Source organism: Fukomys damarensis, unplaced genomic scaffold, assembly GCF_012274545.1.
Source record: "Fukomys damarensis isolate Sample0158 unplaced genomic scaffold, DMR_v1.0_HiC HiC_scaffold_2, whole genome shotgun sequence".
Lineage (NCBI taxonomy): Eukaryota > Metazoa > Chordata > Mammalia > Rodentia > Bathyergidae > Fukomys > Fukomys damarensis.
Window position 1 is genome coordinate 48,767,882 of NW_022900914.1, and position 14,652 is coordinate 48,782,533.

At 35.4% G+C, this 14,652-nt stretch overlaps 1 protein-coding gene across 4 annotated transcripts in view; it reads left to right on the plus strand.

Annotated features, from left to right (window-relative positions):
- Nucleotides 1-14,652, plus strand: part of Alms1 (ALMS1 centrosome and basal body associated protein) — a 133,084-nt gene that overhangs the window by 13,676 nt on the left and 104,756 nt on the right. The gene's annotated exons all lie outside the window — the stretch shown is intronic.

Genomic DNA, 14,652 nt, shown 5'->3' on the forward strand with positions numbered 1-14,652 from the left:
AAAAAAAAAAAAAAAAAAAAAAATGTTCTGTGAAGAAAATAATTGGTAGTTGGTGACTGCAGTGAATATCTAGATAACTTTGAGTAGTATGGCCATTTCAGCAATATTAATTCTCCCAATCCATGAACATATGAGAGTTGTTGATCTATATTGTCTTCACTTTCTCTCTTCAGTGTTTGGTAATTGTCATTGTAGAGGTTTTTATTCTCCTTAGGTTTATTCCTAGGTATTTTATATTTTTGAGCCTTTTGTGAATGTGATTGCTTTTGTGATTTCTTTCTCAGCAAGTTTATTATTGGCGTATAGAAAAGCTACTGATTTTTACTATATTTATATCCTGCTTTACCAAATTGGTTTTCAGTTCTAAGAGTATTTTGGTGGACTCTTTAGGATTTTCCTTTTTTTTTCCTCATTGAGATTATTGGTACATTTTAGGTATACAGTACAGTTATATTCATTATTGGATCTTGTACCTTTACATGACAGGTCTTGGTTCTCATTTTACCCCCTGTCCCTGTACTCCCTTCACTCCTCCTCCCTTCCCTCTTTACAAACACTTCATTTCCATTTTTTCATTTTCGCATATTTTTTCTTTTCCCTTATTAGCTTTCCCCCCTACCCTTCCCACTTTCCCTACACCTTTAGCCCCTTTCTTCCTATTTCACATTGTCCATTATATCATTCAGATCCTATGTACTATTATAGTTTATTCACACTAGAGAAATTGTTTGGTATTTACACATGTGTGACTTATTTGTTTCACTTAGGAGTATGTCCTCAATATGTATCCATTTTCCTACGAATGAATGTAAGTTCTCATTCTTTATGGCTGAGTAGTATTCCATTTTATAGAAAAACCACATCTTCTTTATCCATTTTCCAACTGATGGGCAAATGGGCTGTTTCCAAGTTTTAGGTATTATAAACTGTACCACTATAAACATAAGTGTGTGCATATCTCTGTGATATGATTATTTTAATTCTTTTGGAAGGATACGCAGCAGAGCTATGGCTGGGTGAAATGGAACCTCCAGTCCCAGATCTTTGAGGTATCTCCATATTGATTTCCATAGTGGTTGCACCAGTCTACACTCCCACCAACAATGGAGAAGGGATCCTTTCTCCCCACAACCCCGCCAACATTTGTTATTGTTTGATTTCTGGATAGCAGCCATTCTTTGTGGGGTGAGGTGGAATCTCAGTGTTGTTTTCATCTGCATCTCTCGAATGACCAGTGATGTGGAACATTTTTTCATATATTTACTTGCTGCTTTTACTTCTTTGTCTGAGAAATGTCTGTTCATTTCAGATGTCCATTTTTGAATCGGGTCTTTATATTTGGGGGTGCTGATTGTTTCTGAGTTCTTTATATATTCTAGATAATAGTCCTTTGTCTGAGGAGCAGCTGGTAAAAATTTTTTCCCACATTGTAGGTTGTCTCTTAGTTCTCTTGATGGTTTCTTTTGCAGTGTAGAAGCTTTTTAATAAGATGAGATCCTAGTTGTTGATTCTTTCTGCTAGTTCCCATGCTACTGAGGATTTGTTCATAAAGTCTTTTCCTATGCCAATGTCTTCAAGAGTTCTGCCTAACTTATCTTCCAGCAGGTTTAGTGTTTCTGTTTTAATATTTAGATCTTTAACCCACTTGGATTTTAATTTAGTGCATGGTGAGAGATAAGAGTTTAGTTTGATCTTTGGCAGGTTGAGATCCAATTTTTCCAACACCATTTATTAAAGAGGCTGTCTTTCCTCCACTGAGGATGGTTGGCTCCTTTGTCAAAGATGACATAGCTGAGTACATCTGGATTTGTTTTTGTGTCTTCCAATCTGTTCCACTGATCCTCAGATCTGTTTCTTTGCCAGTACCATGCTGTTTTTATCACAGTGGCTTTGTAGTATCGTTTCAAATTGGGAATTGTTATACCCGCTGCCATGTGTCTGTTGCCTAGGATGGCTTTGGCTATTCTAGATCTCTTATGGTTTGAAATGAATTTTTGGATTCTTTTTTCTAGTTCTGTAAAATATAGTGTTGGAATTTCAATTGGCATTGCATTGAATCTGTATAGCAGTTTTGGTAGTATGGCCATTTTCACTATGTTGGTTCTTCCTACCCAGAAGCAGGGGATATCTTTCCATTTTCTTATATCCTCTTCAATCTCTTTTTTCAGAGTTCTGTAGTTTTCAGTGTAGAGGTCTTTTGCTTCTTTTGTTAGATTGATTCCTAGATCCTTCATTTTTTTGGATGCTATTGTGAAAGGAATTATTTCCCTAATTTCTCAGTGAGTCTGTTTTTTGTGTACAAGAAGGCTATTGATTTTTGGGTGTTGACCTTGAATCCAACTATTTTGCTAAAAGTGTCAATTAAGTCTAGAAGTCTTTTGGTGGAATTTTTTTTGTCTTCAATGTAGAGTATCATATCATCAGCAAATAATGACAGTTTAACTTCTTCCTATCTTTATTGCTTTAATTTCTTTCTCTTGTCTAATTGCTGTGGCTAATGTTTCCAGAACTATATCGAAGAGGAGTGGTGATAGTGGGCATCCTTGTCTTGTTCCTGATTTTAACGTGAAAGTTTTCAGTTTTTGGCCATTTAATATGATATTGACTGTTAGTTTTTCATAGATAGCCTTTATTAAGTTGAGATATAGACCATCTATTCCAATTTTTTGCAGGCTTTTCATCATGAATGGATGTTGAATTTTGTCAAATGCTTTTTTTGCATCTATCGATAGGATCATATGGTTTTTGTCCTTGACTTTGTTAATATAGTGTATTACATTTATTGACTTACGTATGTTGAACCATCCTTGCATCCCTGGAATAAATTCGACTTGGTCGGGATGTGTGATGTTCTTGATGATCCTCTGTAATCTGTTTGCTTGTATCTTGTTAAGGATTTTTGCATCTATATTCATTAAGGAGATTGGCCTGTAGTTCTCTTTTTCAGTTGTGTCTTTCCCTGGTTTGGGAATCAAAGTGATACTTGCTTCCAGAAATGAATTTGGAAGTATAGCTTCCCTTTCGATTTCATTGAAAAGTTTGAAGACTAAAGGCAGTAGTTCTTCTCTAAATGTCTTGTAAAACTCAGCAGTGAATCTATCAGGACCTGGGCTTTTCTTTGTTGGTAAATTTTTAATTACATTTTCAATTTCACTGATTGTAATTGAGGTGTTTAAAATGTTTTCATGTTCTTTGTTCAACATTGGTAAGTATCTAAATATCTGTCTATTTCTTCTGTGTTTTCCATTTTATTAGAGTATAGGTTCTCAAAGTAGGTATTAATGATCCTCTGGATTTCTGTTGGATCTGTTGTGACTTCACCTTTTTCATTCCTGATTGCATGGATCTGAGCCTTTTCTTTCATTTTTTTGGTAAGGTTAGCTAAGGGTTTATCAATTTTATTATCTCAAAAAACCAACTCTTTGATTCATTTATTTTTTGTATCATTTTCTTAGTTTCCATTGCATTGATTTGTGCTCTAATCTTTATAATTTCCTCTCTTGTTCAAGCTTTGGGTTTTTCTTGCTCTTGTTTTTCTAGTATTCTAAGATTCATCATTAGGTTGTTTATTTGAGCTCGCTCTGTTTTCATGGTGTGGGCATTCAATGCTGTGAATTTTCCACATAGAACTGCTTTCGTTGTGTCCCATAGATTCCTGTATGTTGTATTCACATTTTTGTTTATTTATAAAAACTGTCTGATTTCTTCTTTAATTTCCTCTGTGATCCATTGATTGTTCAGGAGAGTGTTGTTCAATTTCCATGTGTTTGTGAAGTTCCTATGGTTTCTTATGCTATTGATCTCCAGCTTTATTGCACTGTGATCTGATAATATACAGGGAATAACTTTGATTCTTTTGCATTTATTCATACCTGTTCTGTGAGCTAGTATGTGATCTATCTTGGAGAATAACCCATGTGCAGCTGAAAAGAATGTATATTCTGATTTTGTGGGGTGGAATACTCTATAGACATCTATTAAGTCCATGTGTTCCGAAGCTTCGTTCAGTTCTAGTATTTCGTTGTTGATTTTCTGCCTAGATGTTATGTCTATTTGTTATAGTGGGGTATTTAGATTCCCCCACTACAACTGTATTAGTGCTTATTTGGTTTTTCATGTTACTTAATATTTGTTTTATATAGTTGGGGCATTAATATTTGGTGCATATATGTTTATGATTGTCAACTCTTCCTCTTGAATTGTTCCCTTTACAAGGATGTACTGGCCTTCTTTGTCTCTCTTAATCAGTTTTGGTTTGAAATTTACTTTGTCTGTGAATAAGATTGCTACCCCTGCCTTTTTCTGGGCTCCTGTCGCATGGAGAATTGTTTTCCATCCTTTCACTTTCAGTCTATGGGCTTCTTTTTGCACTAGGTGTGTTTCTTGTGTACAACATATTGTTGGATTTTGCTTCATTCTGCCAGTCCATTTCTCTTGATTGGTGAATTGAGGCCATTGACATTGATGGTTATAACTGATATGTACTGACTTATTATTGTTATGTTATTGTCCTTTTGTTGACTCTTTTCACTTTTTCCCCCTCTCCTTTTAGTTTCTTGCCTTGCCTGTTTGATTTGGTCTGTTGGGCCTCATGGTGTTGTGACCTTCATTGTCTTTTTCTAGGATATTGTTTAGAATTCCTTGTAGTGCTGGTTTGGTGTTCATGAAGTTTCTCAGGTGTTCTTTGTCGTGAAAGTGTCTTATTTCCCCATCCAATTTGAAATAGAGTTTTGCAGGATACATCAGTCTAGGTTGGAGGTTGTTTTCTTTTAGGACTTGTAATACCTCACTCCACACTCTCCTTGACCTGAGGGTTTGTGTTGAAAAGCCTGCTGTGATTCTGATGGGCTTTCCTTTGCATGTGATTTGTTTCTTTGCTCTTATTGCTTGTAGCATTTTGTTCCTCTGTTGGGTTTCTGGGATCTTGATTATTATATGTCTAGGTGTAGATTTTTTTGAATCGTGGCTAGTTGGAGCCCTGTATGCCTCACTTACCTGTATGTCTGATTCTTCCCTTCTGTTTGGGAAGTTTTCTGTCATTAATTCTGTGAACAGCTTTTTTAAGTCATGTTTATTTTCTCCTGCTACTTCATGGATTCCTATCAGTCTTATGTTATTTTTCTTTGCATCATCTAGGAGTTGTTGGTTCTCATGATCCCTTACTGTTTTTAAGAGACCTCTCTTTTCGGTGTCACTGACTTCAATCCTATCTTCTATATCTGAGATTGTATCTTCACATTCTTTTATTCTGTTGTGTACACTTTCAATAGCGTTTTTAATCTCCTGGATATCTGTTTGAATCTGTTTTATGGATTCCATTTCTTTCCTATGTTGGGCATTCATTATTTCCATTTCTTATGCTGGGCCTTCATGGCTTCTATCACGTTCTTGAGCTCATCTATTTTGTTCTCAGTTTCTGTTCTAGAGTTTGGAATCCTGACTTCCATTTTGCTCACTATCTCTATGGTTATCTGGGAAATTATTTCTGTTTTGAATTTTTCTGAAGCCTGATTAATCTGTTTTGTTACTTCCTGTGCTATGGGTTCGGGGTGTCCTGCTGGTTCACTATGAGACTTTTCATCCTCATTTGCCCTACTGTTTGCCATTGGTGAACTGGTAGTCTGTCTTTGTGTTTTTCTTAAGTGTTTTCTCATTTTTATTGTTGTTGGGTTGTCCTAGGTTTAATTTCTGTGTTATTACTTAAATTTTCCTGGATTATAGTTGTGCTTTAGCTTTTGAGTCACAGACATTCTCACTTTCATAATATCGGAGAAAACAACTCATTAAATCAATCACAATCCTTTATCCCAGTTGATGCAATCAGCAACACAATAGGATGAAGCACAACTTGCAAATTGATCACTTGTGGCAGTCATTGATCTATCATCTTTAAACCATGTGAATTAAATTAAAATCAAGAAGTAGCCCAAAATATGTTTGCAGTGAATACACTTTATAATATAGCATCTTTATCATTTAGGATGGGGGTTTAGACAGTTAGGACGAAAGGAGTAGATAAGTGAAAGAATTGGAGAAGGTTTCAAGTGAAGCCAGAGGACATAGAATGACCATACACTCTTTAGGAAACTATTAAATTCAAAAGGATAGACAGAGTGCAAGAATAAGGACAAGAGTATATGCCCTTAACAGTAATAGAGCTCACTTTCTCTTGAAACTGTTGACCCATGAATGAGGTAGAATGACAGAAGAAAAGAACATAAAGAAAAAATGATAAAAGAAGAAGTCTGAGTTAGGGCAGGAGCAGGAACAGAAAGGAAGATGAGGGATAGTATGATGGAGCAAGATATTGAGTTGGAGAAAGAGGACAGAAAAAAGAATTTGCAGAGTGGAATGAGGAAAAGAAAGAAATAAATGAATTTGAAGGGCCTCTTTCAGACTATATCTCTGCTGTCATACAACGTGCTCAGCCACGTGCAGAACCAAGTCCCCTGATCTCAGCTAGCCAATGGCAGATCCCCGCGACCCAGACTGACCTTAGGCTGCAAGGCCCAGATTGAGTTGCCTGACCTCCTGCGGGGATGAACTCCACACAGTTCTACTACTGGTTTCCCATGCCCTTTCTTTAAAGATGTTCAAAGTTGGGAGCTCAGAAAAATACCCTTTATGACCATCTATACCTTTGCAGAGTGGATCCAAGGACTGGCACAATCAGGAGGTCTGAGTGTGGGGGGGGAGTTGTTTCAGGGGCACCCGCGTGGCTACCTTCCTTGCTGGAGCTGGTGGCGGCACAGACAGGGGATGGTGTGACTACTTGGTCTTGCTGAATGGGCCCAAGCAGGCTGTAGGGAGAGTAGATCTTGGAGAGGCCTTCCCAAATCTCACCTTTCTCACTGGGGCTGGTGGCATGCAGGCAGGGGGAGGTGCGGCTACCTGGTCTGGCCTAATGGGCCCAAGCAGGCCGGAGGGAGAGCAGATCTTGCAGCGGCCTTCCCAAATCTCACCTTCCTCAGTGGGGCTGGTGGTGTGCAGGCAGTCTTTAGGATTTTCTAAGTATAGAATGATATCATCAGCAAACAGGGGAAATATGACTTTCTCCTTTCTAGCTTTTATTCCTTTTCTTTCTCTTGCCTAATTACTGAAGCTAAACTTTTTTGTACTATGTCAAATAAAAGTGATGTGAGTGGACGCTCTTGACTTGTTTCTGACCTTAGAGGATTCAGAGGAAGCATAACCCTGCTAACTTCTTGATTTGAGACTTGTGATCTCTGGAACTGAGAGTAAATTTTTGTTGTTTTAAGCCATCTGATTTTGTTACTTTGTTATAGCAGCCCTAGTAAACTACAGTGTACCTTGGTTCATGAACTTAATTTATTCCACAATTCTGAAAAAGATGGCCAAATTTGTGTTTGTTTGGGAAAGATGTCTGTGGTCATGTTTGTCAGCTGATACAGAGTTTGCAAACAAAAACAAAGTCTTGCCGAACACTTTAATTTGCCAAATAAACTGTTTGCACACAGAAGCATTAATGAGCCAACGTAACACTGGAATATAGTTTATATGGCTAAATTGTTATTGTTTGAGAGCATGTATTTTAGGTTACTGTTGCCATAACAAAATATCTGAGTATAAAGAAAAGAAGTTCATTTTTAGCTCACAGTTTTGGAGGTACAAGAGCATGGTGCTGATAGCTGCTCAGCTCAATGAGGGTGTTTTTGGCGGATGGTATCATAGTAGTGGGAGCATATGCAGAAAAGATCATGAGACGAGATAGGATGCCAGGGAGAGGGTAAAGGCCAGCCTTGCTCTTTCTATAACAACTTAATCTGATGAGAAATAACTGTGATGTAAGCAGTGATTCCTTCTGATGGCAAGTGCCCCTAATGATCTAGTTACTTTATCTAGTACCTTTTAAAGGTTCCACTTAATGCCACTGCATTGAGGGTTAAGCCTTCAATACATGTGAACTTATGAAAGATGAACCACATCCAAGTCATAATAGCGTATTGTAGTATTGCCTAAAAATTGATGTCTTTCTTTTTCTTGATTTATAGATTACAAACCATGGTGGATCCTAAAGCACTTCATTCAGCTTTTATGCTTGGGTTCTTCAGCATAGCTGAATATTATGCCACTTTATTTTCTCCTTCTGATTATTCTGTTTATTATTCATCTTTGTTGCTATCACCTAATTTATATCTCACTATTTGAAAACTAGCTTTTGCTACATTATCTTCCTCTCTTTTAGTTTCTTTAAAAATTTTTTATTGTTTATTAGTACATGTTTGCAGAACATAATGATTGTATTCCTTGTGGGGAGTTGGTATATGTATATAACACATGTTAATTCTTTTTCATCCCCTTCCATTCCCCCTCCATCTCTTGGTCCCCTTCCCTTTTGCAAAATATGTTTCCCTGTTTTCTGTTATGTATCTTGTAGTTTGCTTTTTATTTATATTTGGGGTTTCTCTTGCAAGAGAACTCATGCGGTATTAAGCTTGAGTGTCTGATTTATTTCATTTAACATTGTCTCAAGGTGCATCTATTTTCCTGTAAATTTATCCTTCTTTAGGACAGAGTAGTACTCCATTGTATATAAATACCAGTTTCTTTATCCATTCATCTGTTGATGGGCATATTGGCTACTTCCAGGATTTAGCTATTATGGGCTGTGCTGCTATAAACATCAGTATGCATGTATCACCATAATATGATGTCTTTAACTCTTTTAATTCTTTGACTGAGTAGAAAGGAATATCTGGTGTTAGCTTTTAGAGAAATTGCCATACTGATTTCCCTAGTGATTGTACTACTTTACCTTCCTACCAATAATGCAGAAGCCCCTCCCCCCATCTTACCAGCATTTGTTATTGTTTGATGTCTTGATTGTCACTGTTTGATACCTCCATTCTTTATGGAGTGAGATGAAGTCTCAGTCTCAGTGCTGTTTTAATTAAAAAATTTTTTTTTTTTTTTTTTTTTTTTTTTTTTTTGAGACAGGGTCTCACTACGAAGTTGAGACACCTGGAACTCACTGTGTAGCTCAGGCTGGTCCTGAACTCACAGCCATCCTCCTGCCTCAGCCTTCCAAGTGCTCGGATTACAGGTGTGCACACCACTCCAGGCTAATTTGATTTTTTGAATGGCCAGATATGTTAAACTTTTTTTCATGTATTTGTTGGCCATTTGTACTTCTTTTGAGAAGTATGTTTATTTCAGTTGCCTATTTTTGATTTTTAAAAAAATTTGGGGTGCCTAATTTTTTTGAGTTCTTTATAGGTTCTGGATATTAATCCTGTGTCCCAAGAAAAGTTAGAAATTTGTTTTGCCTATTCTGTAGGTTGTCACTTCATTCTGTGGTTGTTTCTTTTGTTGTGCAGAAGATTTATAGTTTGATAGGATCCCATCTATTGATTCCTGATATTATTCCTTATGCTTGTGTGATTCTGTTTAGAAAGTCCTTACCTGTGTCTGTGTCTTCGAGAGTTTTACTGTTTTATCTTCTTGCAGATTCTGTTTTTCACATTTAGGTCTTGGAGCCATTTGATTTTATTTTGGTACATGATGAGAGATAGAATTCTAGATTCAGTCTTCTATATGTGGATAGCCATTTTTCCTAGCACCATTTGTTAAAGAGGTTATCTTTTCTCCAGAATATTTTTTGGTCCCTTTGTCAAACATCAGATAGCTGAATGTGCCTAGAGTTGTTTTAATGTCCTTTATTCTTAAAAATATTTTTAACTTTACAAAAAAATAAAACATTTTCATAACCAAATAATAAAATAAAACAGTAGTTATTACACTGTGTATTGTTATCTTCAAAGTAGTATAATACATAAAAATATTCTTACAAAAAGAGACAGATAACAACATTAACTTTGTTTTAAAAGAACTAAGATAATCTGTTAGTATAAATGGAACAGATTAACATCTAAAGTCCTCTGTTCTGTTCCACTGATTCATATGTATGTTTTTGTGCCAGTACTGTGATGCTTTTATCACTGAAGCTACTGAAATATAAGTTGAAATGTGGGATTGTAATGACTCCTGCTTTGCTCTTGTTCCTAAGTATTGCATTTGTTATTCTGAGTCTCTTCTAGTTCCATATGAATTTTAGGATTGTTTTCTCTAATTTTGTGAAGAACACTATTGGTATTTTGATTGGAATTGTGTTAAATCTGTCTTACCACTTTTTGAAGTGTGGCTATTTTTACAATATTGGTTCTGCCTATCCAGGAACAGTGAATATCTTTCTGTTTTCTGATGTCTTCTTTCATCTCTTTTTTGACATACTGTAGTTTTTGTTATAGAGATCTTTCACTTCTTTGGTTACAGTAATTTCTAAGTACTTAATTTTTCTTGATGCTATTACAAATGGTATTGTTTTCCTAATTTTTGGGGGGTGGGCTCTTTATCGGTGTACAAGAATTCTATTAACTTTTGAGTATTGATTTTGTATCCTGCTATCTAGAAGTTTTTCACTAGTTATAGAAGTTTTTTGATGGAATTTTTTGGATCTAATAAGTAAAGGATTATGTTGTCTGCCAATAAGGATAATTTGATTTCTTTCTTATATGATCCTTTTTATTTGTCTACCTGATTGCTGTGGCTGATATATTGAGTACTGTACTATATTGAACAGCAGTGGTGATAGTGGACATCCTTGTCTTATTCTTGATTTTAGAGGGATAGCTTTCAATTTTTCCCCATTGAATATGTTGGGTGTAGGTTTGTCATAGCTGGCTTTTATAAGATTTAGATAAGGTTTTTTTATACCTATTTTCTTCAGATTTCTTTTTTTCTTTGGTACCAGGGATTAAACTCGGGTCTTTGTGCTTGCAAGGCAGGTGGTGGAACCACTGAGCTAAATCCCCAGCCCTAGATTTCTTTTTTTATATCATGAATGGATGTTGAATTTTGTTGAAGGCCTTTCTGTATCTACTGATATGATCGTGTGATTTTTGTTCTTCTGTTTATGTGATGTACTACATTTGTTGATTTACATAAGTTAAACCTTCCCTGCATCCCTGGAATGAATTCTACTTGATATATGATTTTTTTGATGATTTGTTGCATCCTGTTTCTACTATCTTGTTAAGGATTTTTATATGTATATTCATTGAAGAGATTGGCGTTCAGTTTTCGTTTTTGGTTGGGCATCATTTGGTTCTGAAGTCCAGGTAATGCTATTTTTCAGGAGTGAGTTTGGCAGTACTCCCCTCCTTTCAATTTCATTGAAGTTTGAGGAATGTTGATGTTAGATCTTATCTGAAGTTCTTACTAAATTCAGTGGTGAAACCACTGGGTTGTCTTGGGAATTTCTTATTTGATAGGTTTTAATTACTTCAGTTTCATTGCCAGTTAGTGGATTATTCAGGGGTTTTATATCTTCTTGGTGCAGTTTTGGTAATTCATATATATCTAAGAATCTATCCATTTCTTCTGGATTCTCCAATTTATTGGAGTACATGTTTTCAATGTAGTTACTAATCATCTTCTGGATTTCTGTTGTGATTTCACCTTTCTTATTTCCAACTGCTTTGCTTTGAGGCACCCTCATTGATTTTTTTTTTGTATTTTTTAAGTCTTGATTTCATTAATTCTACTCTGATCTTCATAATTTCCTTCCTTGTATAGATTTGGATTTTGATTGTTCTTGTATTTTGAGGACCTTGAGGTGCATCATTAGTTTATTTATTTGGGCTCATTCTGCTTTTCTGATATGCACTCAGAGCTAAAAAAAAAAGTCCCTCTAAGAACTGATTTTCTTATGTTCCATGGGTTCTGGTATGTTCTAATGGCATTATTGTTTGAATCTAGCAACTATCCAGTTTCTTCCTTGATTTGTTTTGTGACCCATTGATTATTCAGGAGTGTATTGTTTAATTTCCATGTGTTTGCATAATTTTGGGGTTTCTTTTGCCATTAATTTCTAGTTTCATTGTGTTATGATCTGATAATATGTATGGAATTCTTTTGCATTACTTATGCATGCTTTATGGGCTAGTGTGAGGTCTGTTTTGGGGAAGGTTCCATGTGCTACAGAGAAGAATGTGTATTCTGTTGTTGGGTTAAATATTGTAATAATCTATTAAGTCTGTTTGAAGGTTAGTTCAACTCTGATATTTCTTTAATTTTTTTTGTCTAGTTGATCTAATTGTGGTAGGCATTGAGTTCCACACTATAATTGTGTTGATACTTATCTGATCTTCTATGTCCAGTAATGTTTGTTTTATGCAGTTAGGTGTGCCAGTGTTTGGTACATAAATGTTTATAATTGTTTTATCTTCCTGTTGAATTTTTTCCTTAACCAATATATAGTGACCTTCTTTGCCTCTTCTGATCAGTTGTGACTAGAAGTTCACTTTGTCTGAAAATATGATAGCTATTCCTGCTTGTTTTTGGGGTCCTGTTGCATGAACAATGATTTTCCACTATTTGATTTTTAGGCTGAATTTCTTTTTGGATTAAATGTATTTCTTGTATATAACATGCTGTTGGGTTTTGTTTTCTAATCCATTTGGCCAGTCTGTGTCTTTTGACTGGGGAGTTGAGACCATTCACAGTGAGAGTTAATACTGAAAAGTGTTGATTTATTCCTGTCATTGTATTATTTTCTTGTTATTGATCTTTTCTTTTCCTTCTGCTTACCTGCTCACTTGGCCTGGTGTATTTGTGCTATTAGACTTGTTGATATTATTGGCTTCATTGTCTCTTTCTAGGAATTCTTGAACATTTTTGGAGTGCTGGTTTGTTGGTCATGAATTTTTAATGTGCTTTTTGTCCTGGGAAATCCTTATTTCTCTATCAATTTTAAATGATAGTTTTGCAAGATATATCAGTCTTAGTTGGTAGTTGTTTTCTTTAGGGCTTAAAACACTTCACGCTAAGCTCTTCTGGCCTTTAACATTCGCGTTCAGAAGTATACTATAATACTACTAGGTTTACCTTTATAAGTGATTTGTTGCTTTTCTTTTAACAGCTTTCATTATTGTGTTGTAGTGTTGGACTTTTTGGGTTGTTGTTGTTGTTGTACTGGGGAGTGAACTCGGGACCTTGTGCTTTCGAGGCAGGCAGCAGAACTACTGAGCTAAATCCCAGCCGACATTTTTTTTTTAATGGTACCAGGGATCAAATTTGGGACCTTGCGCTTGCAAGGCAGTTGATGGCACCACTGAGCTAAATCCCCAGTCCCTTCGGATTTTGACACCTATGTGTGATGGAGTTCTCTGTGTCTATTTGGGATTCCATCTCCCTTGCCAGCATGTTGAGTTCTTTTCCCATATTTGGAAAGTTACCTGCAAACAAATTTTTTTTCAATGCACCTAGACCTTGTCTCAAAAATAGCAAAGAACTGGTGGCCAGGGATTTAGCTCAGTGGTGCCACTTCCTGCCTTGCAATCACAAGGTCCAGAGTTTGATTCCTGGTACCAAAAAAAAAAAAAAAATTTAGGATATTGCTTAGTGTGAAGGCCTGGGTTCACAAAAAAAAAAAAAAAAAAAAAAAAAAGTCTGACCTCCTACTACCAAATATTAAATACATGAAGGTTTTTAAAGGTGTTCTAATATAAGGAAGTTTATTGCTATTCTTAGGTGTAATTGGAGGAAAAGAATAATGCAGTGTAGTTTGATCTAAGTTACTACTAGTTTTAAGTTAAATTATTTTAAAAAATGACAAGGAATATTTTTATTGCAGAGTAGAAAAATATGCTTAATTATTAACTAATATTTTTGGAAGAAAAATACCTTTTAAAACTGGTCACTTTTAACATTTCATTTAACTATGATTCATTGTTGATACTCAATAGTCTGGGGGCTCATATCAGTTCATGAATTGCTTATTACTGATCTGTCAAGACATAAGTACAGAAATTAAGAGGAAGTATTTAGAAGTTTTCTATGAGTGACAGAGTAATATTTTTTTAGAACCTGAAAGCAAACAGGCCTATAGTTTGTATTTTGGAGTTATAATACCTTTTAAATTTCATTTTATTACTTTTAAAAGTTATTTATTAACCTATATAAATATTTCAATAAAGTTTTAGTTTATGAATTGAAAATAGGAAAACTGGTCCTTTACTATAGTCTGAGAAGCATTATTTTAAATATACACTGATATAAGAATAAATATTTGAAAGAGACAAATGTATCACTATTCATGGGTGATATGATAGTGTTATATACAGAGAAGAGCCAGATGTCTTCTAGAAACTGGTGTAGGTAATAAATTTTCAGTAACTTGGCCACAGGTTTAGAAAAGTGTTTTTCAGTTTTATTATAATCAAATTATAAAGTTTTTATCAGGTAGAATAAAATCTATTGATTTAGTGATGAGAACTGATTTAAAATCTAGCAGAAATGCCAGGGATTTGCCAGCAGTTTAGGAAATAGGTACAACAGAAAGAGGTCTGGCCAGGTGTGTTGGCACATACCTGTAATCCCAGCACTCAGGAGACTGAGGCAGGAGAATTGCTGTGAGTTCAAGACCAGCCTGGGCTACATAGTGAGATCCTATCTCAAAAAACCAAAAAAAAAAGAAAGAGGTCTGAAATGTTCGTATTTTGAGAACTTAGAATAGCTTTATTCTTTTGAAACTTTGAGAATGTCATTAAAGTGGACATTTAAATGTAAATGTTGATATGTACGTTACTTCATTTAATGACTTTAAAGTCTTCTTTAGATGAAATAATTTTC